General features: G+C 37.9%; 1 pseudogene; it reads right to left on the bottom strand.

Annotated features, from left to right (window-relative positions):
- Positions 1 to 860: 860 nt before the first annotated feature.
- The window catches only part of LOC114688155, a 29631-nt pseudogene continuing 3532 nt past the window's right edge, over positions 861 to 26959 (bottom strand).

Below are 26959 nucleotides of genomic sequence, written 5' to 3'. Positions count from 1 at the left end.
TGCCACTTTCGTGGTGTTCCTATATCCCTCTGGAACCAAGGGCCAAATTAAACTCATTTATAAGCTGACCTAGACATTATATCACAACAAAAAAGGAGCTAACACAAATTCATAAAGGTTTATACCTGAATTAGTTATTTCATGTAATTGAAGAGAAGTATAGAATCTAAAAGGGTTACATTATTGTTTATATTCATAGTGCAAGTGTTAAAGCTCTGGTGGGAAAGGTATCCTGATTATCATTGTCATGCTATACCTATAGCTGTCAAAGGAAGGTCTCCTGGATACCTACAGCTCTGAAGAGAAAGATACTCTGACTGTTGGAAATCAGGCCATACCTACAGTTTTGAAGGGAAGATATCCTGGATACCTACTGCTGTGAGGAGAAAGGTACCCTGACTGTTGGGAAGTCAGGTTATACATGAAGCTGTGTTCCAGTAAGGAATGATATTCCTGCAGAATGCAGTAATCCTGCTCCTCTCCAAAAGGGAGCCATTACAGCTGGGTTCTGTGACACTACACTAAGAGAGTTACCCAGCAGAGATGCCCATTGCTGCTCTGCCCCACTACCCTAAGGAAGTTTCTCAGCAAAGCTGTCAATTGCTTCTCTGCTCTGCTCTACTAGGGAGTGTCCCATCAGAGATGTCCATTTCTCCTCAGCTCCAGCCAAAATTGTTACTTCTCTGCTTCACTCAAGTAAGAGGAAAATGGCTGCAGAAATGCAGCAGTCTCTAGTGAAAAGTTGTTACTTCTGCTGTGCTCCTTTAAGGGAGTTTGACAGCAGAGGTGTCCATTGTTTCTCTGATCCAAGCCAATAGTGAGATTCTGAACTGCTTCAGTGAAAGGTCTTCACCCAAAACTCATTCAAGAGACTTATTTGGAAGAAAGGAATCCAGGAGAGCCACTGCCTCTGCCAGGGTGGTAAAAGGCAGCTGCCAAATGAACAGGCACAGGGCTTGAACAAGCTCAAAGATTGGCTGTATTTCATGCTCAGGCATTGGTTGGTTTCAAGCTCAGGGGTTGGTTGGTTTGGTGCTTTGTTGGTCAAGGGTAGAGTGTTTCCTGGGTTCTGGTTTCAGCTTCAAAGTGTGTTTCTTTCACTGGCTCCTTTTAACATTTTGGGTCTAGTTTCAGGGTCAGGGTGTTTCTATCACTGGTTCTTGGTTCAGGGACAAAGTGTTTCTTTGTCTCTTGTTTCAGGGTCAAAGTGTGGTTTTAGCTCTGATTTCGGGGCCAAGGGGTGTGTCTTTCACTGGCTCTATTTTCATGGTCAGGGTGTGTTTCTGTGTCTGGCCCTTTTATCCCATACATAAGCTTTCATAAATTCCTAAGTTCATTTGTTCCATGAGTTTTCTGGTGTAAGCAATGTAAAAATGGGCATCAAAATGTTGAACAGATTGTTTACATTGTCAAATATTTTTCTACAGAATACACACTCCTGTGTAACTGATTATAAGTGTATTGGATAAAGATCTTACCAAATAATTTATAATAAGATGCCAACAATATCTTTTTCAGATAGTCAAAAACTATTGTGATATGGAAAGGCTTTAACAGATTGATTACACACAAAAAGTTTTACTCCTGTATAAAGTACAAAACTTTACCACACTGACTATATTTATAGGGTTTCTTTGCAGTATGACTTTTTCTCATGATTTTTAAGATTACTCATACATGTAAAGGCTTTACCACACTGATTACATTCATAGTGTTTCTCTCTAGTATGTGTTCGTTTATGCCTTTGTAGATGACTGTGTTGTGCAAAGGCTTTACTACACTGATTACATTCATAGGGTTTCTCTCCAGTATGTGTTCTTTGATGCATTTGTAGACTACTGACATATGCAAAGGCTTTAGCACACTGATTACATTCATAGGGTTTCTCTCCAGTATGCGTTATCTTATGCATTTGAAGACTTTTTTGACATGCATAGGCTTTGTTACATTGATTACATTCATAGGGTTTCTCTCCAGTATGTGTTCTTTTATGACTTTGAAAACTTTTGTGACATGCAAAGGCTTTACCACATTCATTGCACTCATAGGGTTTCTCTCCAGTATGTGTTCTTTTATGCATTTGAAGATGACTGTGTTGTGCAAAGGCTTTACCACACTGATTACATTCATGGGGTTTCTCTCCAGTATGTGTTCTTTTATGCTTTTGAAGATGACTATAACATACAAAGGCTTTACCACACTGATTACATTCATAAGGTTTCTCTCCAGTATGTATTCGTTTATGCCTTTGAAGATGACTGTGTTGTGCAAAGGCTTTATCACACTGAGTACATTCATAGGGTTTTTCTCCAGTATGTGTTCTTTTATGCATTTGAAGATGACTGTGACATACAAAGGCTTTTCCACACTGATTACATTCGTAGGGTTTCTCTCCAGTATGTGTTCTTTTATGCCTTTGAAGATGACTATGTCGTGCAAAGGCTTTATCACACTGAGTACATTCATAGGGTTTCTCTCCAGTATGTGTTCTTTCATGCATTTGAAGATGACTGTGTTGTGCAAAGGCTTTATCACACTGAGTACATTCATAGGGTTTCTCTCCAGTATGTGTTCTTTGATGCATTTGAAGATTACTGACATATGCAAAGGCTTTACCACACTGATTACATTCATAGGGTTTCTCTCCAGTATGTGTCCTTTGATGCATTTGAAGATGACTGAGTTGTGCAAAGGCTTTATCACACTGATTACATTCATAGGGTTTCTCTCCAGTATGCGTTCTTTTATGCATTTTAAGAGTACTGTGTTGTGCAAAGGCCTTACCACACTGATTACATTCATAGGGTTTCTCTCCAATATGTGTTCTTTGATGCATTTGAAGATTACTGATGCATGCAAAGGCTTTACCACACTGATTGCATTCATAGGGCTTCACTTTAGTGTGTGTTTTTTCATGCATTTGAAGAGTACTAAGATGTGCAAAGGCTTTAACACATTGAGTATATATTGAAGGTTTCTCTCCAGTTTGACTTCTTTCTTTCCTGCAAAAATAATGGCACATGTAAAAGCATTACATCATACAATATTCTGTTTAATCTTTATATCTGTATGAGTTAATTTTACAATTTGGTCCAATTATAAAGAGGAATTAGATCTTAAGGTTTTATCATTGTGTTCACACTCATGTTACTCCTTTTCTTTAAGAGTTGTTTTGCATCTTGGAAAATACCTGTGATGGTAAGATCCTTTATTACATGGTTCACATTTACAGTATCTTTTTTCTATATGAGATTATTCACATATTTAAAAAGAACTGGAAAAAAAATCAGAGTTTTAGCACGTTTATTGCATTAATAAATTTTCCTATACTGTAAATCAGACTACATTTGCTAAATGAACTAGGACAAACAGAAGTTTTTACACATTCCTAATACTGATAGGACTTTCCTGCACTGTAAGTTTCTTTATGCATTAACAATGAACCTGGAAAAGCAATTATTTGTATATTTGAATCGAATTCAATAAGTATACACAATGTCAGGATTGCTACATATCTTCTAATTGTTCTGAGAGAGAGGTATATTATGTCTTTCCATAGCCCTATGCACATTTGACTTGTATTCAGAGTGACATATGATATACATAGTAAAGGAATAATAACCAATAAAAGTTTTCCACATTCAATTCACACAGTCTAACTTTTTGTACTCATAGACTTGTGGTATAAGAATTAAGGTGTTTTTTTTTTTTTTTTTTTACTTGACTCTTGATTCTAACTGCCCCTCTCACTAAACAGCACATTCACAAGTATATTAGTTAGACTTCTTTACTATGGACTATTCGCTTATTAGACAGCTTTGAAGATATACTTATCACCTCTTCACTGTGCATACCTTTTGTAACATGAATGATATGAAATAAATGGATTGATAGTTTTATAGCATAGCTCTCATAGTGCTATGATTCAAATGGTGATATCTTTTTAGGCATTGCTTCCTTGACTTCTTTCTTAAAAGAATGCCTTGCAAATGAAATTCACCTACCTGAAATTGAGGTGTATGGTTTTGTGAGAATTTAATAATTATTATGCATTTTAAGCTATGCTAATTTATACTGTTGCTTCTGTTTTAAAACTTCCAGGACACATTATAATTTCTTCAGAGGCACATTTGTATCATCTTGCATATGAAAATTACCTTTCATGTCTTCTAGAACTTTGACAATGTTCTTCAATATTATGGTCTTTCCAACTGTATCCTAAAATATATTATAATAAAAATAGGTTATATTATTGAGAACTGTGCAAAATTTTAGTTAAAATCTTCAGTGAACCTTAGAAACATGCCTGATTTTTTTCATCTCATTCTTGTTCTTTCTCAATGAAATTATAGAAGGGTATTAATAAACCAAGAAACAGTTGTCACCTTATTTTAAAACATAGAGAAAATTCAGTGTTACCTATAGTAATGAGATTCCTGTAGGTCTCCAGCATCACATATTTGTAGAGATTCTTCTGGGAAGGATCCAGCAAATTCCACTCTTCCCAAGTGAAGTCAACATGTACATCATCATAGGTCACTGCACTCTAAAATATTCCATACATGTGTACAAAAGAGAGCATGATACTACCATTGTTAATGTATTATTTGACAATATAATCATATAATTCTGATGCTCCCCACACTTAATTCATGGCATTGCCATTATAATGTAATCACCTAATCATTTTAGAAGAAAACTGAATAGTAGGTTCACTTCTGTCATTTCTGTACCCTTTGAATAGGATATCATCTTACAAGAGAAATGCCTATTATCAAACATAGAGAGACAAGTAAACCGATCAATAGTGCAGAGTATACATGAGAGAAATTTATGCACAATTACTACAAAAAAGAAAAATAAAATGGACAAACTGGATGTATTGGCTCATGCCTTTAACCCCAACACTCAGAAGGCAGAGGCAGATACCCCGAGTTGAATTACAGCCTACTCTATGCATTCATGTCTATGACAGCTAGAAGTACATATTAAGACCTCGTCTCCCATGCAAAAGTCAATCAAACAAATAAAAAAGTTAGAAAGAACTTGGATGTTTTAACTGAAGTTCCTACAAAGTGTTAGGCAGTCACACTAGTTCTGTATTCATCTTCCAGAAACCTGAAGTACCCCAATTTAAACTGTAACATCAAAATTTACCAAAAGGCACTGTGGGTTTAAACAGTTACAAACGAACAGATAAAAACCTTAGCAATATAAATGTTGATCATAAATAATCAACACAGGGCAGGAGAGATGGCTCAGTAGTACAGAGCTCTTACTGGTTTTGCATATAGGTGGGCTCAATTGCCAGTACTTACATGGAGGATCACAACAATTCATTACTCCAAGTTCAGAATTTCTGTGATCATCTTTTGATCACTGTGATGACCAGGTACCCACAGCCTATGCTTGACATGTACCAAAACCTACATTCCAGGCCCATCACCCAATAATATAAAAACAAATAAAGCTAGGAATATTGGCCCACCATTAATCCCATGACTTGGGAGCCAGAGTAAAGGGGATCTCTGAGTTCAAAGTCAGCCTAGTGTACAGAAGTATACTTTCAGGACACCCAGGGCTACACAGACAAACCTTGTTTTCAAAAACAAACAAGCAAAATAATTAAAACAGCAGGCTACCAAACTGCCTTAGCACTGAATGACAATTGCTTCTACTGTATCTTATGTGATTTACAGATAGAGTCTATAATGGTGCTGAAGGCTTGACAGTACAGAAAGGAAACTGGCTTAGTTTCAACCACAACATAGTAGACACAAAGAACAGGAAAGGGGTTGAGGCTATAGAGATTCATATCATATTCCCAATGAGGAATTTCATCCAGAAAGGCTCCTCCTAGTAGAGGCTTTACAAACAACTGAAAGAAAGTCACCAAAGAGAGACATATTTCAAATATATCATCCTACCTGGGAGGTTTTAAATCAACTCTATTCTGACCCAGGTCACTTTAGGCTCATGATCATCCAAGAAGAAAATGCATTTAGTTGCCACAATGATACTCATAGTTTGCAACATCCCTTACCTTGTTCAAATATTGTTTCTTCTGATACTCAAAACAATATCTTGACAGTGACATGTTATAAAATCAGAAATCAAGTTAAATTTTTCTAATATACAATAGTACAGAATACCATTCATATTCCAAAAGAGAGAAATGGAGATATATCGAGTGAAGACTGGACCAAGACAAGACTGAAGCACAACATGACAAACATTAAATCCTGTATCTCTGTCTCAGATACATAGGGTGTCAGTTTCAAAGGGCTTAGCTGGCCTTATACATGCAACTTCTCATACATCTCTCTGGTTACTTCAACTCCCTATATACAGCTAGGTCTCCATAGAAGACATCTCATAGCTTAGGTATCTCAACATCTTGTGGTATCAAAATGCAACCCAGACTGTTGTGGAAAATGATTTTAAGATGTGCTATATTTGTTTATGCTGGGAACTTTTGTTTTAATGATGCAAAGATATGTTGCATTCTTTTATGTTACATTTGTTTAACTCTGTGACATTGTGATACTTCTAAAGCCTGTCCAAAATAATTGATTGGTATAATAAAGAGCCCAACAGCCAATAATTTGTCAGGAAAGGACAAGTGGTGCTAGTAGGCAGAGACAATAAGTGGGAGGAGAAATCTGTGAGGAAAAAATAAGGAGTAAGAAAAAAAAGAGGACACTAGGGGCTAGCCACCCAGCTACACAGAAAGCCACAGAGCAAGAAATAAAGAAAGGTATACAGAATAGAGGAAGATAAAAGCCCAGAGGCAAAAGGTAGATGAGATAATTTAAGTTAAGAAGAGCAGCCTAAACCTAGTAAGATATTGAATGTGGGAAATATAAAGTGGGCAATTTCTTTCTCGGATTGCCTATTGTAGTTGTACAAATAATAAAGTTAATTCTGAATTATCAGGAAAAAATTAAACTAAAAAAAAAGCTGCCTAGAAACAACTTACAACCAGGCACTTATAAGAAAGTATAAGCCTCCATGTGTGTGATTTACTTCAGAGCTGGGTGGCAGGCCCCCAAAAAATAGAGTAAAAAACAACAACAACAACAACAACAACAAAAAAAAAAAAAAAAAAAAAAAAGAAGAGGCTTCAATCTTCACAGCTTCATGCAGTGAATTCTCACAGTGTCCTTCCTGGGTTTCTGACTGCCAAACATAGATCCCGGCAACAATGCTGACCTGTAACCACAGCCTAAGAATTCATGATCTTAAATTTGGATTCTTTCGTGTTTCCAGGAACAGCACATGATGGGTGATCCTGCAAAGTTTGATTTCTTGTAGTTTTTTTTTTTTTTTTTCTGAGACAGCGTTTCTCTATGTAGCTTTGGAGCCTGTCCTGGAACTCACTCTGTAGACCAGGCTGGCCTTGAACTCACAGAGATCTGCCTGCCTCTGCCTCCTGAGTGCTGGGATTAAAGGCATGTGCCACCACCACCCAGCTCAAAGTTTGATTTCTTAATTGGGATGGACACTAACACATTTGGACCACAGGTGTAGCAGGTTTTATATGAGCTTGCTTCCTGGAACTAGGAATGACTTTGCTTACTCCTTCCATAAACTGAAGATTTAGCTGGATGGACTTATACCCTTAGAGCACCTTGCTAGGCTTCCATTCCATACCAAGGGCTTTTTCTATAATAGTGATAAACTTTCAAAATTCTTGTCTGTTTCAGCACTTAACTGCCATCTGAAACTACTTTTTTATTTTCATTTATTTCTGCCCCACTTGTTTTCTTTTCACGGTAGACCTAAATGAGTCATCAGTAATAAACATCCAACAGAATCAATATTCCACTTAAGGAATTAGCTCATAATTTTTTAATTCCACCTTACTGAATTTCCATGGTATGGACAGAATAAAAAAGATTTTGGAGCAAAAATATGATACAAATAATGTTTAGTTTAATTTTTTATGGAGTCTACCTATTTCCAACTGAAATCTATGACCTTAATCTCCACTCTCTGCCATTACTCTTAACAGTCCAATCTTGCTGGTCCTAAAAAAACAGCCAACTAAGTTCTATGTACAACTTTCTATGGTTTTGGCCACCTAAAGTTTTGATATCTTTCACATTCTTCCAAAAGACAACATTCCCAGGTTCTTCCTAGCAACAAAATAATTTTATTGTTCCATATTTTTTGTTCTAACTTGCTTTTATCCTGCTGTGATTAAATCCTCTAATTAAAAACATCTCAGGTGATGAATTTGTTTATTTGGCTGATTGTGTCAGAACACACTCAAGCTAAAAGTTAAAGGCAAAATCCATGGGCAAGATTGTTTCCTAGCTTTCTCTCTTGCCTAGTCATTGTCTCATGTTTGAATAGCTCCCTTTCCTAGCCCAGGCCTGCTTTCTTAGGGATATTGACACTCTATGTGGTGAGCCTCCACATCAATCATCAATCAACACAATCTCTCACAGACATAACAATTCCTGGCTATTACGAATAAAGCTACTATGAACATAGTTGAGCAAGTTTCTTTGTGGTAGGATGGAGGAGCATCTTTTGGGTATATACCCAAGAGTGGTATAGCTGGGTCTTGAGGTAGATTGACTCCTAATTTTCTGAGATTTGCATATTGACTTCCACAGTGGCTGTACAAGTTTGCAGTTGTGACAGCAATAAATCCCCTAGCTCCATGTTCTTACCAGCATTAGCTGTCATTTGTGTTATTGATCTTAACCATTCTGACAGGTGTCAGATGAAATCTCAAAGTAGTCTTCATTTGAATTTCCCAGATGGCTACAGATCTTGGAAATTTCAAGTGTTTCTTGGCTACTTTAGATTCCTCTACTGACAATTCTGTCTAGGGGTGTACACCACTACAATTGAATTATTTGGTTTGTTGTTGCCTAGTTTCTTGAGTTCTTTATTATCCTGAGTGAGGCAGCCCAGAAGCATATAGACAAACATGATATGTATGCACTCACTTATAAGTGGATATTAGTAGTTAAGTAAAGTTCAATCACAGTTAATCACAGAATAATCCATAGATGCAGAGAGTCTAAATAACAAGAATAGCTCTAGGGTAGATGCACAGATCTCTCTGGGAAGAGGAAATAGAACTGTGGGTGCACTGGAGGCAGGTGGGGATGGGAACAAAAAGTGTCAGCTGAGTAAGGAAGGGAGAGAAGGAGAAAAGACAGGGAGAGCTGACTGGAGTAGGGGAGCTTTTAGCAGGACATGTGGAAACAATGCAGTGCAAACTTCCTAGAATCTATAAGGGTGGCCCCAGTGAGGACTGCTACTAATTAAGAATATGGAGGCTGAACTAGCCATCTTGTATAATCACATAAGGCTCCCAGTGGTGGGACTGGGACAACAAGCCTGGTCTACATGCAATTTCCAGGACAGCCAAAACTACATATAAAGAATGTTTCAAAAAACCAAACTGAATCAAACAAAGTCTACTTTTATTACATCAAAATATTAAAGTCCTCTATTACATAAGCCTAAAGATTCTTTAAAATTTCAGTGTCTCCAACAGTCACAACCTTTTATGGTACTGATAAAGATTAAAATGATTCTTCAAAACTACTAATATTAATTGCAAAAATATTTTATGCATCCTCTCCTAATAGTAGTCACAGTATTCCAAGTATCATACTTACAAATATTTATTTTATGACTACCAGAAAAGACTAGTTCTATGAGGTCAGAACTTTTCAGACCATGTTGTTATGGCATACAAATAAAAATTAACAAATTGAAGAAAAAAATCCAGTCCTGTATAAATTTATTCAACACACATATCCTAAGTGTTATTTAAATACTAATATTGTTTCTGAAAGTTTCTTTGTGGGTATATGTGTGTGTGTGTGTGTGTGTGTGTGTGTGTGTGTGTGTGTATGTGTGTGTGTTTATGTGATGTGTGTATCTGTGTGTATGTGTATGTGTTGTGTGTGGTTTATATGATGTGTGTCTATTTGTGTTTGTGTGTGTCTTTATGTTTGTGCATTAATTTGTGTGTATGTGTGTATTTGTGTTTGTGTGTCTTTGCGATTGAGTAGTATGGTGATATTTTATTTGTACTGAAATGTGATTTTACTTGTATGTTAATAAAGTTGCCTGGGGGTCAGAGCTAATAGCAAGCCATAGCAGAAGCCGGGTGGTGATGGTGTACACCTTTAATCCCTATCACATGACAGGCAGATCTCTGTGTGTTCAAGGATACAGCCTTTAATCTCAATACCAACCATAGAAGACCTGGAGGTCTATATAGACAGGCAGTGATGAGGAGGTCATGTGGTTGGGTTTACAACCAATGAGAAGGAAGAACAGAAAGTCAATAAAAAGACAGATACTCAGGAAGTAGGTCTCTTTCAGAGGGGAAGGACGACAGCAGCAGCAAAGGGTAAGAAAGGTTTTTTAGTATCAGCACTTAGCTACTGCTCTGACCTCTTGGGCTTTTAACTCTGCATTTGGCTCTGTGTTTCTTATTTAATTTGGCACCCAACATGGCAAGAATTCATTAAAAAACACTTGGCTCAGCTTGGCAGCTTGGCAGCCCACTGGCTCCCTGGCTCCCCAGCTTGGGCCAGCTCGGCCTAGGCTCCAGGCCCAACCAACCATAACTACAAGCTGTTACCCACAGCTGGAGCTACTTGCAGCTAGATTGACAACTCAAGCAGCTCAGGCTTAAAAAAAAGTTGGTGCCACAAACAACTCAGGCCTGCCAGAGCTACTGCTAATTGCAGCAGCTAAGCGCATCTACAGATAGAGCTGCTTGCGGCCGAAATGCCAACTCACGTGGCGGGAGCTTAAGGAAGCCAGAGCCCAGGCTCAACTCAGGTCAAGCCAGAACATGTGTCTATGCTGTCTTTCTTTCCTTTCTCTCTCTAACTCTCTCTCTCTGCCTCTCTCTGTCTCTCTGTCTCTGTCTCTGTCTCTCTCTTTTTGGATTCCCACCTCGGACACTAGGTAGCTGTTTTGAAATTCCCTCAGATTTCTACTGTTCTACACAGACATGGTAAGTCAATTAAGATATTAGATATTTTAAAGGAAAAAACTATTTAAAAGAGAAAAATGTTTTCCACATTTAAAAAAAATGGGTTTTATGTGTACATTAGAAGAAAATTGGACTTTGATAAAATTTTGGGCAGTCTGAAAATGGAACAACTATGTGAGAATATTAATGTTGATGGGATTATGCACATTATTACTTTCCTTATCCTTATTTTACTATTTTAAAAGATAGTCAATTTAAGTGCCAGGATAGAAGTTTTAGAAAAACCTATTAAACCTGTTAAAATGAATTACAGAGAAATTCAGATTCAGACAGAAGAAATTAACTGTGAAATTGTTTCAGGATTGGATTATAAGGTTACAGAAAGAAAGCCTGTTTTCACACAATCACCCTCAATTTATCTGGTAACCATACAGCAGCTACCTGGTCAAGTGAATGCACAAAATATTTGGACTCCAATTGAAATGTTAGATTTGCAAAGGTTTAAGGAGGCAATAGTATCTTATGGCATACATTTCCCATTTGTAAAGAAAATGTTAAACTTGTGGTCAACTTATAATAAGATTATACCACAGGACTGGTGAGAGCTGTTAAATGCTGTTCTGGAAACTGGGGCACAGCTGCAGTGGCAAATGTGGTTCAAAGAGGAAGCCAAAAACAGAAAAATCAATGGAGGGCTAAAGGTATACAAATCTCCCAGGATCAGCTTGTTGGAGAAGGCCAATATGCTGCAATACAAACACAATGTTTATATGATATCCAAACCCTAATTCTATGTTGAATGGCAGCCTTGAATGCATGGGACAGAGTTTAGGAACCAGGAAAGAAAACTGAGTCATTTACAAATGTTATACAGGACCCAAAAGAATCCTTTATGGATTTCTTACAAAGACTGACTTCAGCAGTAAAGACAATGGTCCCAAATTCAGAAGCTAGCAAGATAATAATTGAATCTTTGGTTTTTGAGAATGCAAATGCAGCATACAAAAGAATAATCAGGCCGTTAAAGGCAAGATCTGTACCCTGGAAGATTGAATTAGAGACATGCTTAATATTGAGGCTCATGACCATGATGATATGTGGATAGGAGAAGCAATTTCAAGAGGTTTGAGGAATGTCAGATGTTTTGGATGTGGAAAGAAAGGACATTTGAAAAGGGACTGTAAACAGAGCATTCCTAGCAACAATGTTTCTCCAAGGAACAATGGCAATAGAATGCCCCTCCTTCTGGAGTATACAGAAGGTGTGGTAAGGGAAAACACTGGACCAACCAATGTAGATCAACAAGGGACAGGTAAGGTAATACTTTGCCTTCAGGAAACTCTCAGAGGGGCCTCAGGCAGCCCCCCACAGCAAATCCAGTTTAGACCTTCCCTGTAGTCATAGAGGAAACCCCTACTCAGAGCAATTAAATAACCAAATGCCTATTGGAATAAACCAGGCTGCTCAGGGTAATGAAACAGCTGAGACAGAGAGAACAGAAAATTCAGGAGAAAACATAAAGAAATTTTTTTTGTTCTATAAATGAACAAAGACCAAAATTAAAAATAAAAATAAATGGTGTTTTGTTGTCTGGTCTGGTAGACATAGGTGCTGACATGACCATAATTGCACCAGAATTTTGGCATCCAACTTGGCCTCTTGAGGAGGTAAACATTCAGCTGTTAGGAATTGGAACATTATCTCAAGTGAAACAGAGTGCAAGATGGCTTGAAAGTATAGGTCCAGAAGGACAGACAGGAAAATTAAAACCATATATGGCTAACATAGCTATGAACCTGTGGGGTCGAGACCTGTTGCAACAATGGAATACTCAGATTAACATTCTTCCAACTTCAGAAACAAATCATAATTTGCACATGTTTCTGAGAGAAATATTAGAAGGTATTATTCTAATGAGTGCTCACCAGCCATCCATATTATACAAGAACAGGGCATAACATCTGATGATCTTCCAAAGACACCAAAAGCTCTACCTTTAAAATGGTTAACAGACAAGACTGTATGGGTTCATCAATGACCTCTAACAACAGAGAAACTCCAGGCTTTAGAAGAGCTGGTAGAAGAACAGTTAAATGCTCAGCATATTGAAGAATCAACCAGCCCTTGGAATTCTCCTGTATTTGTTATTAAAAAGAAATCTGGTAAATGGAGAATGGTAACAGACCTTAGAGCAATCAACAAAATAATTCAGCCAATGGGCTCTCTACAATCTGGAATTCCTTTGCCTACTGTGTTATTGATTTAAAAGACTGTTTCATTTCAATACCCTTACAAGAAAAAGACAGAGAAAGATTTGCTTTCACAGTGCCTACTTTTAATAATTCTCAACTGGTTAAGAGATATCAATGGAGGGTCCTCCCACAGGGAATGTTGAGTAGTCCAACCCTGTGCCAATATTTTGTACAACAGCCATTGGAAGTGATACATAAAATATTTCCTAAATCTATAATTTATCATTATATAGATGATATTTTCTAGCTGACTGAAATGCAGATGCTTTAGAAAGAATGTTTGAAGAAGTAAAGAAAATTTTGCTTTGCTGGGGATTACAAATTGCTCCTGAAAAGATACAAAGAGGAGATTTTATTATTTAGGACATAAAATAGGTCTACAAAAAATTAGACCCCAAAAGGTGCAAACTAGGAGAGATCAATTACAGACTCTTACTGACTTTCAAAGATTATTTGGAGACATTACTAATCTATAAACTATTCTTGGGGTAAAAAATGATGAACTGAATAATTTTTTCAAAACCTTAGAAGGTGACAAGGACTTAAATAGTCCAAGAGAATTATTACCTGAAGCTGAGAAAGAATTGGTCTTGGTAGAAAAGAGAGTACATGAAGGAAACGTGGATCATATCTATCCAAAGCTGGATTGCATTTTGCTTATTTTACCCTCTAGGCATTCTCCTACAGAAATATTAATGCAGAGGGGAGATTTTATATTGGAATGGCTATTTTTACCAAATAAACTGAATAAAAAATTAAAAACCTATGTGGAAAAAATCTGACTTAATTTTGAAAGGAAAATTGAGACTTCGTCAATTAGCAGGAATAGACCCAGCAGAAATTGTCATACCTTTAACTAAGGAGGACACTGAAAAATTATGGACAGAAAGTGAACCTTGGCAAAGAGCTTGCAGTAATTTTTTGGGAGAAATTAACAGCAAATATCACAAAAGTAATAGAATTGATCTTATAAAGAGAGCTGATTGGATTTTGCCTTGAATTGTACAGGAAAAACCCATATCTGGAGTTCATACATTTTATACAGATGCAAACAAACAAGGAAAGGCAGGTTACAAATCAGAAAATTTAAGTAAAGTGGTTCAAAGTCCTTATAATTCAGTTCAAAAATCGAAATTGTATGCTATTCTGTTGGTATTAATGGATTTTTCAGAACTTCTCCACTTAGTTACTGACTCTCAGTATGCTGAAAGAGTGGTATTACATATTGAGACTGCAGAATTTATTCCTGATGAGTCAGAATTAACTTCAATATTTATTCAGTTACAAGATACAATCAGGAATAGGAATCATCCTTTATAAATAACTCACAACCGACCCCATACAGGTCTGCCAGGCACAAGGTAATGATGAGATTGATAAATTATTGATAGGAAATGTGCTGGAGGCCTCAGAGTTTCATAAAAAAAACATCATGTCAATAGTAAAGGTTTAAAAAAGGATTTTCCAGGATGGAGAGATGGCTTAGCAGTTAAGAGCACTGGCTGTTCTTCCAGAGGTCCTGAGTTTAATTCCCAGCAACCACATGGTGGCTCACAACCATCTGTAGTGAGATCTGGTGCCCTCTTCTGGCCTACAAGCATGCATGTAGGCAGAACATTTTATACATAATAAATAAAAATAAATAAATAAATCTTTAAAAAAAAGGATTTTTCCATAACTTGGCAACAAGTCAAGGAAATTGTAAGGAAATGTCCTACTTGTTCCTTTGACAATCAGATGCCATTACCAGCAGGATGTAACCCAAAGGGTACTCAGAGGAATGAAATCTGGCAGATGGATGTGTTTCACTTTGCAGAATTTGGGAAATTGAAATGTGTACACTATACCACTAATACTTATTCAGGACTTCAGGACTTCAATGGGCAACTTCTTTGAGTTCTGAAAAAGCTGACTCTGTAATCACTCATTTGCTAGAAGTTATGGCCATCATGGGTATACCTGCACAAATTAAAACTGACAATGCTCCATCATATGTCTCTGTTAAAATAAAACAGTTTTTTGCTTATTACAATATAAAGCATATTATAGGTATACCACATAATCCTACAGGCCAAGCAGTTATAGAAAGATCAAACAGAACTCTAAAGGATATGCTAAATAAACAGAAAGGGGTAACAAAACCCCCCAGAAATAGACTGCATAATGCTCTATTAACTTTGAATTTTCTCAATGCTAATGAGAAAGGAACAACAGCTGCAGAGAGACATTGGATATTAGAAAAAACTACAGAATTAAATCAGCCTATATACTTTAAGGATGTGCTGACCTCAGAATGGAAACCAGGATATGTGTTATATTGGGGACGAGGTTTTGCTTTTGTTTCTACAATAGAAGATAAGCTGTGGATACCATCAAAATTGATAAAGGTTCGATTTGAACAAGAGAGACCTCTTAATCGGAAGAGGTGATAGTTCATTAACCAGCATGACCACCCAATTTAAACTAACTTAGACCATTAACACATGCCTTTTCATTTAATCAGCTATAACTTGCCAAAAGGGAACCTCCCCAAAATTAGTCTTGGGGAAAGGTTTTTGTTTTTGTCTTTTAGGAGAATGAGGGCTAAGGAATCTGAAAAACACTGGACAAATGAAACAACTGAAGAAAAAGGACAAATCATCTGTTCTAAGAAAAAGAGTAAAATGGCCTATTGGTATATCATCTACAAAATTTCATAAGTCTTCCTAAATGTTTGTTTGTCCTCTTCTCTAAAGAAATTTGACACTATTGGTCTTCTTGTAGTCCCAGTTCAAATAAAATTTAAAGCTGGCTTTGGAGTTGGAGAATGGCTCTCTCCTTCTTTAAACTCAAGCATGCTGTTAAAAGGAAAATGCAAACTCCCTGTATCATGCCAGAAGAAAGAGCCATCTTCTGATATGGGACAGGAGAAAAACCAAATTAATTAAAGGACTATTCTATTACTACTAATCTCAATTCTTTGATTCTATCCTGATTCTTTAAATTTTTCTTAAAGTATGAATTTTATATCAAAATTTACTATATATATATTTTAAACTTTGTTAAGATAATAATGGTCATATAGAATACTAATTCTAAAAAATCAAAAAGGCTTCAGTTAGCTGCCTATACATATCTTTTTGTTTGAGACTCTTATCAGTTTTCTGCAGGAAATCATGGCCAGGCCCAACATCAACTGAAGTCTCCAGGAAGATGATGGGGCCCCACAACAACAATTTCACGTGGACAATAATAATATCACTAAGCTGACAAAGATCACCTACAGATCAGCTTGGGCTACAAACTGGTCAGAGCAATTATGAGATGGCTAGCTGAGATGATCCAGGTTCAAAGACTACTTGAACAAGGACTTGAGATAAGCCTTGAACTTTGGCATTATGCTCAAACTGGACAACAATGGATATAGCTACCTTTCCTAGAATTTGACAATTAACCCAAAATTTTTCTTTTCAGAATAAAGATACTTTTGCCCATATCCAGCAAGAAGCAATTTTAGGAATACGACACCCACATTCTCAAAGAGGTGGTGCGGGTCGGTGGTTTTTTGGTCTTTTAATAGGTTTTGGGTCTGGGATAATTTTCATTGTTTAGGAGGGTTGGTTACAAGTTGTTGTTAAGGGTTAGGAAAAGGGCTAAGCAATGAAGATTAGATTTAAAGTTCTTGTTTTTTTTTTTTTTTAAAAAGGACAATTACTAGTTTTAAATACTTTACATTGGATTGGCTTTTTTATATTGTATAAAAATTATATATATTGAGATTGATATTGTTAGAAAATGCCATACATATATTTCTAATCTTGTTCAAGATATTGTACTTATACCATTCATTTAGCAATGTAATGCAATTTGCTGATCCTTGAATGTTATTATTACCAACTATTAGGATATAAAGAAATGAAAGTTAGTAGTTAGACATTACACTCAAACTTGTAGTCATATTAGGTATGTTTTCAAGATTGAGAGGATATATTTTAGATAGACAGGTCATCTTCAAACCCTTCAGAGATCTACAGAATATGGCATTTAAAATGTTTTAATAACTTAGAAAATTTTTCTTTTTTGTTATGACTATGAGACATGTTGACTCCTGGCAGTATCAATCTACTTCAGAGAAAATATGGGCATTGAAGAAACTGCAATTGGAGTTAACTTTCATTGTGGCAAAAGTTAGCCACTGGACAACAAAGTATCCTCGAATCAACTGCTGACAAACAGGACAAAATGGACACACAGGATACAAAAAAAGGGACTATCAACTCTTGCCAAGACAAGTATGGTTGTGGCTTTATCGAAAGGCATCTTCTGAGGCCAGGACAATATGGCACCATCCCTGAAGTGGCCTTTGCAATCTGGAAAAGGTACCGTGCCCTTTTTTTCGAAGGTAGCTGAACAGACAGTGGACTGATGACTTCTGATGTGCAGTGGAACAGCAGCTGAAACAGTTATTCTTCAAGAGTAACTAAGCTCACACCTCTCAGTGGCAGACTGGCATTTAATAGAGGGATGTGGAGAAGAATGGGATGCCAAGATGAGGCCACACATACACAGCCAAGAAGAATGGACAGCTGAATTCAAAAAACATCAACAATTTACAGAATTTAAAATCCTGAATCATAATATGACACTAGTGGAACTCATGTATTTCTGGCTCATGCACTGCTCTCACCAAATGTGAGGTTGAACTGTTGACCTTGTGTACATCCTACTTCACAAATGAGTCTGCCAGATACGCTAAGCCTATAGGCTGAAGATGATGCTGCAACACTGCGGAGAAACCTTGGGTGACTGTCCAGGCAGTTGGCTGTTTCTGTTAACTCACATTTTTTTTTGGAAGCTGCTTGTATGCACTTCCTGTTTTTATTTTTTATTAGGTAATATTATTTCCTTCTTGGGCCTCTGAGGGAGTTGAAGATAGGTTATTTATATTTGAAGATTAGATAGTTATAGTTTTCCTTGTTAAGAATTTCAGAAAAGAAACTCACTAAAGAGGTGTAAGAGTATAAATTTGAAAGACATTATAAGATAGTTCTGTTAGTAATATAAGGTAGGATAGAAAGTGAATCAGGTACATTTTTGACTTAACATAATAGGATAGATAATGGAATTATTTTCTCTGTATTTGTCAAATGCAAACAAACTAGACATTGTTTAGGTATTTATTGCTTGTATATATAATATATACTTATTGTACTTTTGTATATAGTTTTTCTTATATTAGTTATAAAGTTTTTCCTTTTTTATTTTTATTAAAATAGAAAGGAGGAAATATGGTGATATTTTATTTGTACTGAAATGTGATTTTATTTGTATGTTAATAAATAAAGTTGCCTGGGGGTCAGAGTTAATAGCAAGCCATAGCAGAAGCTGGGTGGTGATGGTGCACACCTTTAATCCCTGTTACATGACAGGCAGATTTCTGTGTGTTCAAGGATACAGCCAGCATGGAGACACACACCTTTAATCTCAATACCAACCATAGAAGACCTGGAGGTCTGTATAGACAGGCAGTGATGAGGAGGTCATGTGGTTGGGTTTACAACCAATGAGAAGGAAGAAACAGAAAGTCAATAAAAAGACAGATACACAGGAAAGTAGGTCTCTTTTGGATGGGAAAGACAACAGCAGCAGCAAAGGGTAAGGAAGGTATTTAAGTATCAGCTCTTACCTCTTGTATAATATTAGAGGGACCAGCCTTAATATTTTACATCCCAGGGGCTCAGGAGAGAGAACTACTAACAGTGAGGACTATTTCAGGAACTAGAATCTCAGCACACAGAGCTCTATCGTCCACTTGCTTTAATTCCTCTAGCATAACATCCTTTATATACAGCTTCAGTTCTGTTCTCATGTCTAGCTCCTTTCTTGCCTGATTTCTCTCTATATTTATCTACTGTCCCCTCTAGGTTCTATCTTAATTCCTTCATCTAGTTCTGTCCCTTCTAGGTTCTCATCTATCTAGTTCTTTCCCCTATCAGCTCCTCTCTCGTCTTCTTCTCTCTCATCTGGCTCTTCCTCATCTTGTTCTTCCCCATGTGGCTCTTCCTCATCTTCCATCTCGTTCCTCTAGTCCTCTCTTTTAGCCCTTCAGCCTGGATCTTCCCCATCTCAGTTCGTTCCTCTCAAGTTCTTACCTATCTAGTTCTTCCATTCTCTTTTCTCTTCTCCTCCCTATGCCCTGGAAGTCCCGGTATATAAAGGGAGGGTCCGAGCTAAATTGTATAAAGCTATTACTTAAATTTACCATAAGTCAGGAGACTTGTATGTGGGCTGTTATCATTGTTAGTCCTCGGAAGTTGGGCGCCCCCCTGGACGGTGTCTCCTTGTGGAATTTAAGTCAGGAGACTTGCAGGTGGGCTGTTATCATTGTTAGTCCTCGAAAGTTGGGCACCCACCTGGGTGGTGTTTCTTGTAGTCCTTGAAAGTGGCTAAGGGAGATAATCTAATTCCAGAGAAAGCCTTTCCTGAGGCTGTTCTCCAAATACCTGGAATGTGTATGTCCAGAGAGTGATCAGTCCATACTGTTAGCCCTTCTTAGGGAAAAGTCAATTGGGAAAGCTATGAAGGCACACATGATTTTCATAACAGAATACAGCTGATATATAACAAGCCAAGTAACACCAAAAACTCCTTGGGATTTGGCTTCCTCTGGAGGAATTCCCTGATCCCTCCAGGTTGTGACTTTGCCATAACCAGCTGAATTCTTATGATATATTCCTGCAGCCTGCAGCACTTACCTACTGCTCTGACCTCTTAAGCTTTTAACTCTGCATTTGGCTCTGTGTTTCTTATTTAATAAGACTATTACATCTACAGAGTAGTGCCTGTATATTTGTGTGTGTGATGTGTGTGTGTGCGTGTGTGTGCGTGTGTGTGTTTATGTTTATGTTGTGTGTGCATTTGTATATGTGTGTGAGAAAGGGAGGTGTGTGTGTGATGTGTCTCTGTGATGTGTGAGAACACATAAATGCTAGACCTCATATGCAGTGGCCAATGGACAACTTTCAGGACTTGTTTCTCTCTACCATGAGTTTCCAGGAACAAGCTTATTACCCTTGTATAGCAATGTCCTTTGATCTGATGAGTCATCTCAAGATCTCACAAATACATGTAAATAAACTTTTTAAAATAATTGCTGGCACCTAAAGTCAGTACAATCATACTGTCATGTGTGATTGCTTGTCAAACATACAAGAACTAACTTAGATTTACTATTGAACCATCTTAGGTCAACTTCATGAGTGAGAAGATTTTAGTGCTTAAAATAATTTTATCTAAAGCAACAGTGGCTACAATTACCAAAATTCACTATATCCACTGGTCTATGCAGTTGCTAACACCAGTTTGAAACTTCTCTAGTGCTAAACATTAACTAGATACCTTTAACATAGGACAAAGTTGGCAATTTACCATGCATACAAATTAAAATACCATCCATTGGTATAGGCAGGTGACAGGGAAGTCCTTAAACTTTAAAAAATACAGAATACATGTACTAGCAAAGAACCCCTCTACTGTGAGATTCCATGTGATGCCAAGTAGAGAGTTCTTCCTTCTGTGAAAGTCTCTAGAGCTACAAATTACAAATACCAACATTAAATCATTTTTATTCAAAATTCCATTTCCTAGGATCCATAACCTAACAGCTATGATTCACAGTAACTCAAATGATGTTGAGTAAGGTGGAGTAAGCTCTTCTTGCATTCCTGACAAGCAGCCAAATTTGGTTACCATTACTCCACACTTGGAATATTTGTTTTTAAATCCCCCATATCATCCCCCGAATTGTGTGAATGGCACAATGGATGTGACCAAATGCCCTCATGCTCTGTAGACTCTGTTATATAGCTCTCATTGGCTGAACCACTTTCATTTCTAACTCTACAAGAAGCAGTAAACCTAGCTCTTCTGATCTAACACATGTCATATAACCCCAGCACTCAGAAGCTAGGAAGAACCTGCCATGAATCAGTGGCCTCCTGGGCTAGATAACAAAACAACAACAAAACAATTCCATTCATGATAGTAAGGGCAGGCCTAAGAATTTCAAGTCCTTTGCAGCAAGAAAAATCACATTTGAGGTACCACTTTTTGTTCCAACTTTCTTCTCTTTTGCTATGATTAAATTCTCTAACCAAAAGGAACTGTGGTAATGAACAGGTTTACTTGATTGATATCCCTAGGTCACAGTCCATCTTTTCGGGAGCTTAGGATACAAACTCAAGCTAATAAATGAAGGCAAAACATGAGGGAACATTGCTTCCTAGCTTATTCTCTTGGCCATGCTAAGCTACCTCTCTCATCCAGCCCAGACCCACTTGCTTAGAGATATTGCCAACTTAGTCAAAGAGACTTCAAACATCAATCATAATCAACATAATCCCTTTGAGATATAGCAATCAGATATTCTGATCTAGGCACATTCTCAACTGATGTTCCCTCAGATGATTCTAGGCCATGACATGTTGACAGCTGAAGCTAATAAGGAAAAAGAGACAATAATATACAACAAGATTCTAAAGATCCAAAGCCAATGTGTTAATCATATCCAATCACTGAAGCAGCTAAAACCCAAACATAAAGACAGCAACAACTGGAAAACACAGATATGCTTTGAAATGGGCAGAGGCAACTCTCTAAGATCAAGAGAGAGGGCAGATCTCTGTGAGTTCGAGGCTAGCCTGGGTTACAGAGTGAGTTCCAGGAAAGCTGCAAAGCTACACAGAGAAACCCTGCTTGAAAAACCAAAAAAAGAAAAGAAAGAAAGAGAGAAAGAAAGAAAGACAGACAGACAGAAAGAAGGAAAGAAAGAAAGAAGGAAGGAAAGAAAGAAAGAAGGAAGGAAGGAAGGAAAGAAAGAAAGAAAGAAAGAAAGAAAGAAAGAAAGAAAGAAAGAAAGAAAGAAAGAAAGAAAGAAAGAGAAAAAGAAAATGAGTTGTGTGAGGGTGCTCCACCAAATTCAGAGAGATTCATTTGAAGCCTTCTGAGGTTTCAACTTTGTAGAAAATAGTTTTGGCTACTAAAAGGATTTCATTCTCTTACAATAAAGAAAAGGATGTCAGTTAAGATCACTTAGACAACATTTTGTTTCCAATAATTGAAGGTTGCCTGTAAGTCTGCATTCGAGTGAGGAAATGAAAACTTTTTAAAACAAAATGCAAGAAAACAGACTTTTAAAGAATCAGTGTTCACCTAAAGCAACTTGGTTTGCTCTAATTGCTTTATAAGTCAAAAGCACTTTTGAAAACAAGTGTATTGCTATTTTTTTGCATGTGTTTGTGCATGAGAGAGTGTTTGCAGGATCTGGAATAGTAGATAGTTATGAGCCTCTCAACTCGAGTGTTGGTATCTGAACTCAGGTCATCACCAAAAAGAATATGTGCTGAGCCACCTGCCAAGACATTTTATCCAATAAACCAAAAGTCTTTCACAGATTGATAACAATAAGAACAACAAAACCTCAATAAATAAAGAAGCAAATAAGTAATCCTTGGGAACATGCTGCATCAAAATTAAGATGTTGTTTATGGTAAATTTGCAGCATAAAATGAATACAATCCAACAACAGTGCCCAACAATTTATAAGAGGAAAGCTGATTACAAAGCTACATTCACAGTGGAGGCACTCAGAATGATGAATTCCTGGAATTATGTAAAATAGTACACATATTGACATAACATGACTTCTATACTTATCACAAAACTACAACAATCAAGGATGTGTACAATATTGATAAAAGAATAAAGGGGATAGAGAGAAGAAGCCAAGAACAAAGGAAGGAAAATATAGTCAACTATTAATCAAAAGACCAAAGGAAACTTAGCCAGGAAAAGTGTGATCTTGCCCAATGTTACCCAACTACCCATGATTCTATGTGTACAGAAATTAAATAAACACAGACTTCACAACTTTCACAAAATTAACTCCAAGTGACCCTTAAACTGTTATTTCTGATCCACTAGCTACTGATATTTCTTCCAAAGACAGAAGCAAACAGAGGTGATCTCCTGCTATAGCTCTGCAGCCCCTTATGCCTCCTTGTGTTTTCAGGTAAACCCAGCCCCACCGATGCCCAATCCCAAAACAACATAGAAGAATAATTTAAAATCTGCCTCCTGTCACACGGATTATGGCACAAGATGTGGATTCTGCCCTATCCACCCACACAACACCATGCACACCTGAGAAACCTCTGCAGCTCAGAAACTCCTGTTTTCCCCTGAAACTAAACTTCACTGAATCACACCACTGTGGCTGGTGGTAGCAGAAAATTAGAAACATTCTAATCATCTATTGCTGAAAGGCAATCCACATCACCATCACCATATTTCTATCAGTTTCTAAACTGTTTGAAACACTTCTAAGACAAACCTGAAAGAGGAATGCAATATTCAGAACTTCTAGAAACAAGACCACAGTTTTCCAATCTGTCTTCCCATTGCACACCAAAAGCATGCCTGTGTGCTCACACTGGACAATGATATCACAGGCATCACATCCTACAATGCCAGGACTGGAGAGTCTCCCCCTCCCCAGGAAATTCATACACAGTGAGGCTCAGAGAACAAGGATGACTGGCCAGGTCACCACATGGATGAACAGAACCACAGTCTGGCTCATAGTCCATCCAAATCCCAGTAGAAAGAACAGCTTAGCAGATCTACTCTGAACACCCTATACTCACCATGGTATAGTTTGTGGTCTTCGTTACAATGCACTACAGCAGAATCTCAGGAGAATCCTGGAAAGAACCTGAAAGCTACCTGCAACTAGTACTCCTCATTGCTAAGCCTTCCAGAGTCCATCATTGGCTAGGGCTACCCAGCTGGCTATAGCAGACCAAGGGGAGAATCCTCAGAATATTAGCAGCTCCCCTACTGGGTGATCAGAGATCAAATGACTCAGACAGAATAGTCCTTCCAGCTCTGCCCTCCCAGCCCAGTAGAATGGGGCCTAGTCTAGAAAGTTTGTATTTTAGGAGGCATTCTTCTACTCTCGTAGACCACATGCTGTTCCTCGTCCAAAGCACAGGGTCCTTTGTGTGCACATTCCATTACACAGTCAATGTGCAGTACAGCAAACCCATTGCCTTGTAGCTGAGAGTCTGGCAGCCAAATACAGGTCACATACACACAGTAACTTACCGTGTGACTGATATGAAAGAAAGAAAAACAGGCCACAAATTAGACAACAATGAGGGGTGATGGCAGGCCTTGGAGACAGGAAAGAGAATGTAGATATGATGGAGTTATAATCTCAAAAAATTATTTTGAAGAGTTGAAACAGGCTTTATGGCCATGTGCTCCAGAGACTAGGGATTTGGTTTTTTGTTTGTTTGTTTGTTTGTTGTTGTTGTTGTTGTTTCGAGACAGAGTTTCTCTGTGTAGCTTTGTGCCTTTTCTGGAACTCCCTCTGTAGTCCAGGCTGGCCTCAAACTCACAGAGATCCACCTGCCTCTGCCTCCCAAGTGCTGGGATTAAAGGCGTGCGGCACCGCCACCACCCGGCGAGACTTGGGATTTGTATTAGCCCACATCAAAGATATCTCAAAACCTTTTATCTTAGGGTGTACATCTAAAAGCAGAAAAATAGCAGTGTTGTTAGGCAGGGCCACAACATTTTACCCAGAACTATTTTGGTTGAAATACTGTAACCATAGCAATTTGGTTTCATAATAATCAGATTCTTGATTGCCCTGATCTGTGGACCCCAAGAAACGGCTAATCAGGATATTTATGGAGCATCTAAAATTGATCACCTAATTCCACTTTGCTAATCTCAACTACTGATGAAGTAGCAAAGCTCTCAACCACAGTCCTGCTTCTCCTTTTCTGCAGTGTGACTCTACCAGCTTCAAAGTTTGTCTATGAGCTCAATTCTTGCACAGGTCCCTCTTCATTTATAAGTCCCCACTAAAAGCCAGAGAGACTGGAGATCTCTCATTAACTGGTCTATTTTTCCTTCTCACTGACCAGTCAAGGCCCAGACTGGAAGGACTTATGACACTATCTACCCAGCACTGGGCAGCAGAGGCAGGATTAGGTATTCAAAGCAATTCTCAACTACATAGCATGAAGGAAGCCTCAATTACATAGCATGAGGAAGTGATATTACAAGCTCATAGTCTCCCATGCCAGGAAGGCAGAGCCTCCCCCTCCCCAGGGAATCCACACTCAACACAGCTCAGAGGCCAAGGGTCACCACAAGGACCAAGAGAACCTCAGTCTGGCTCATGGTCCATCCCAGTCCAAGCAGCTCTGACAGCTTAGTCAACCTGCCTTTCCTGGTCTGGGGACAGTGGCCCCCACACTCACCATGGCATGGGTTGTGGTCTTCCTTACAGCTCCCTACAGCAGACCAAGGGGAGAATCCTGGAAAGAGTCTACAAACTACCTCCTACTGGTATTCCTGATTGCTAAGCCTTCCCAGAGTCCCTCATTAGCCAGGACCACCCAGCTGGGCTTCAGGACATTAGCAGTTACTCTACTGGGTGAGCAGAGATCAAATGACTCAGAGAGCAAAAACCCTCCCAGGTTTGTCCTGCCACACTATGATCAGACAGGACCCTAATCTGGGAATTTTGTAGTTTAGTAAAATCTTACATTCTCCCAGAGCATTTCCTGTTCCTCTTCTAAGGCTCAGGGTTCTATGTGTGCACATGCTGTTACACATTCAATGTCACAGCAGAAAAGCTTTCACCCTCTTTCTAATCCAACCCTCTCTGTGCTGTGACTACACCTGCTTTACAGTTGGTCAGTGAACTCATTTTTACACAGGTCCCACTTCATTTGTAAATTCACAATAAAATCTATCCAAGTTCACTGGTCTATTTTTCCTTCCCACAGACCAGTCGAGGCCTAGCCTAGAAGGTGTTGAGGACTGTCTTTCTAGTACTGGGCAGCACAGGCAGGATTTGGTGTTCAAAGCATTCCTCAATCAGACAGTGTGAGGCAAGCCTGAGCTACAGAAGGCATTGATCTAAACCAGTGGTTCTCAAACTTCCTAATGCTGTGACCTTTTATTTTCTATTTATTTATTTATTTATTTATTTATTTATTTATTTATTTACTTACTTTGGTTTTTCAAGACAGGGTTTCTCTGTGTAGCTTTGTGCCTTTCCAGGAACTCACTCTGTAGCCCAGGCTGGCCTCAAACTCACAAAGATCCACCTGGCTCTGCCTCCCGTGTGCTGGGATTAAAGGCGTGAGCCACTGCCACCCAGCTTCTGTGACCTTTTAATATAGTTCCTCATGATGTGGTGACCCACCACCACTATAAAATTATTTTTACTGTTACTTCACAACTATATTTTTGCTACTCTTACGAATTATAATATAAATATCTGCTCTTTCCAATAGTCTTAGGCCAGTACTGTGATAGGGTCATTTGATCCCATAAAGGGAGCCGTGACCACCAAGGTTGAGAAGCACTGCTTTAAACTGACATGAATAAATATATAAATAAACAGCCCTTAAGAAAAAAAAATGGAATGAAATTCTTAAACTGGGAAACATTGAAAAACAAAAAAAATAGCAGTAATGCATTTAAAGAAAACAAATTTTTAAAATGATACCCAAAATTAATGTTTTAAAATGATAAAAATAATTGGAAGAACATTTAGCTATACTGACTTTGAAATGGAGTAGGCATTCCCTGGTAGAGAGAATGCCATTAATAAGACACTGCATGACTTTGTACTATGTAAAATATTAGCCATTGAGTGCTGTAC

The sequence above is a fragment of the Peromyscus leucopus genome, chromosome 16_21, assembly GCF_004664715.2.
Source record: "Peromyscus leucopus breed LL Stock chromosome 16_21, UCI_PerLeu_2.1, whole genome shotgun sequence".
Lineage (NCBI taxonomy): Eukaryota > Metazoa > Chordata > Mammalia > Rodentia > Cricetidae > Peromyscus > Peromyscus leucopus.
Note: the sequence above shows the minus strand (reverse complement) of the source record. Positions and strands in the feature narration are given on the sequence as shown.